A 3,120-nucleotide genomic window follows, 5' to 3' on the forward strand; every position below is an offset into this window, starting at 1 on the left:
CATACTCTTCAATTTTCTTTTGATTTGCTGTTATATATATTTTTTTTCTTTTTAATTATTATTGTGGGATTCAGGACGCATTAACAACGGTGCTAAAAGAGAGTAAAAGAAAATTGAAGCAAAAAGTAAATGATATATTTCCAACGGTGCTGTAGAAATAAAGATCTAAATAAAATAAAAGCAAATAGCAAAATAGGAGGTAATTAATCAGTTCAATTACTCTTTAATTTTCTCAAAACTGTTGACGAGGCTCATGTACAAAAGTAAAATTAATAAATAGAATAAATGAAATGAATAAATAGATTGCAAAATAGGGAAATTAATCTTCTCAAATTGATCTTACATTTTCGCAAAGCTTATGTAAGAAATCCTTCATTTATTCAACGAGCGAAGAAAAGGTCTTCGATGGCCCGCGTTCGAAAAAAAAAATGTTAACTTTTTCCTTAATTCCTGTTGCCCTAATGCCCTGGGTACGCATGGCCTCTCCTCCCCTTCTTACCTTAACCTCCTGACGTTGCTTTCTTACCTATCCCTTCCCCACCCTTCACCCTTTCGCTCTCTCGCCTTCTCTTAACCCATCCCTTGACCCACCCTTAACTCTACCCCCCTCCTATCGCCTTCCCTTAATCCCTCCCCCTGTCGCCTTCCCTTAACCCCACTTCCAACCCCCTTCTCTCCCCCCCCCCCGCCCCTTCTACCCCTTGAAACTTCTGGGACATGTCATGACCCAGGGCACGGTAGGGTGGGAAGAGGGGTGGGTTAATGTGGGCTAAGGGGGTTAGAGGAGGGGGAGGGGGAGGGGTAGGGGGTAGGGAAAGAAAGTCGACCGGGTAACTCCATTCTGCGACCTCCTCCTCCTCTTCTTCTTGTTCTTCTTCTTTTTCTTTTTTTTCCTCCTCCTCTTCCTCCTCTTCTCCGTCTCCTACTCCACCGCTTCCTCCTTCTCCTCCTCCTCCTCCTCCTCCTCCTCCTCCTCCTCCCCTCCCCTCCCCCTCCTCCCCCTCCTCCTCCTCTTCCTCCTCCTCCTCCTCCTCCTCTTCCTCCTCCTCCTCCTCCTCCTCCTCCTCCTCCCCCTCCTCCTCCTCCTCCTCCTCCTCCTCCAGCAGGAGCATCGAGGTCTCTCCTGAGGAAGTACACATCCCGTTGTTTGTGGCTTGGCTAAAGGGTGTTAAGCGGGCGGGGGTGGGAGGGGGAGGAGGGAGGGGGGACGGGGAATAGAAGGAGGAAAGTTGTGGGGAGGAGGGAGGGAGGAAGAGGGAGAAGGAAGGAGGGAGGGAGGAAGAGCGAGAAGGAAGGAGGGAGGAGGGAGGGAGGAAGAGGGAGAAGGAGGGCGGGAGGAAGAGGGAGAAGAAAGTAGGGAGGAGGGAGGGAGGAAGAGGGAAGAAGGGTGGAGGGAGGGAGTGAAAAAGGAGGGGGAGAAAGAGAGAGGGAGGGACGTAAAAGGAGAGGCAAGAATAGAGAGAGTGAGAGGGAGAAATGTAGGAGAGAAAAAGAGGGAGAGGAAGTTAGAGAGAAGTCAGAGGGAAGGCGAGAAGGAGAGAGAGATACGGGGAGATGAAGAGAGAGGGAGAAAGAGAAAGATGACATAGGGAGTAGAAGAAAAGGAAATAAAGAAAGATGAATGAGGAATGGAGTATAGTTAAGCCTATAACCACAATTAATACCAGTGTCTGAGAGCAACAAAACTTTTTTTTCGTATTCATTTTGACAAATTTAGAAAAGGCATTTAACCGGTTTCGAATATTTCTTCGTCAGAGATACATGTGAATCCGAAATCGGTTAAATATATTTCTTGTATTGTGAGGATATTCATTCTCATTCAATTCAACATTTTTTTCCCGAGGGCCGGTGACAGATGTTCACAAATTACGTTCTCGAATCGTGGGATATTACTGATAAACCTGGATCGATAAGATAAGAAAATTAAGCCAATTATTATCAGCGACTGGATTTCGAAGTATTGACGTTTTGGGTTGTGTAATTCCCTCGAAATTACAATGTGAAGTTTTAGTCCACGTGAATAAAAAAAAGGTGGAGAGGGAGAGGGGAGTGAGAGAAAGGAGAGAGGAGAGGGAGAGAGAGAAAAAATAAATATATGTGTGTGTGTGTGTGTGTGTGTGTGTGTGTGTGTGTGTGTGGATATATATATATATATATATATATATATATATAGAGAGAGAGAGAGAGAGAGAGAGAGAGAGAGAGAGAGAGAGAGAGAAATAGTCAGACCGACAGACAGACAAAGAAGTTAACCTCCCCCTGCCTATTTTCTTTTTTCTACCCATTAAGAAAATCACCAGAAATGTCAGTTTCAACCTCAATTAGCTGATCAACTCACCCCCACCCCTTTCGCCAAAACAGTTCCGTGAGCCAAGCCAAAAGGCAGTGATAATGCTGCATTCGGAAGTTGCAACAGACGTCGCCCACTCACGCATCTCTCTAATTCGTTTTTCTTTGTCATTCTTTCATTGGGATTGTTTGTTTTTGTCTCTTTGTCTCTGTCTTTCTTTACCTTTTCTTGATCTTTTTCACTTCTTCTCTTTCTCCTTTTCTCTCTCTCTCTCTATCTATATTTCTATTTATCTATTTATCTCTCTCTCTCTCAACCTTTCTCTCTCTCTCTCTCTCTCTCTCTCTCTCTCTCTCTCTCTCTCTCTCTCTCTCTCTCTCTCTCCTCTCTCTTCTCTCTCTCTCTCTCTCTCTCTCTCTCTCTCTTCTCTCTCTCCTCTCTCTCTCTCTCCTCCTCTCTCTCCTCCTCTCTCTCGTTGTCTTTCTCTCTTTCTCTCTCTTTTCCTCTCTCTCTTTCACTCGTTCCACCCCCCCCCCGGGTCACACAGAGGTCACAGATGGAAGGACCCCGGCGTCACCCTTTGAACTTGCGACCTCGTTTTTGTCTTAATCAATTTGGGTTGATTTAGGGAGGGGGAGGAAAGGGGAGAGATAAAGGGAGGGGGAAGAGGGAGGGGAAAGAGCGGATAACGGGGAAGATGTAGGGATGGAGGTACACTTAGAGATATACGACGGTCTTAATCAATCTATAGTAGATGTACATGTACAGTAGGGGAGAGGAGAGATGGGAGAGAAGGATGGGAGAGAGAGAGAGAGAGAGAGAGAGAGAGA

Source organism: Penaeus monodon, chromosome 18 (genome assembly GCF_015228065.2).
Source record: "Penaeus monodon isolate SGIC_2016 chromosome 18, NSTDA_Pmon_1, whole genome shotgun sequence".
NCBI lineage: Eukaryota > Metazoa > Arthropoda > Malacostraca > Decapoda > Penaeidae > Penaeus > Penaeus monodon.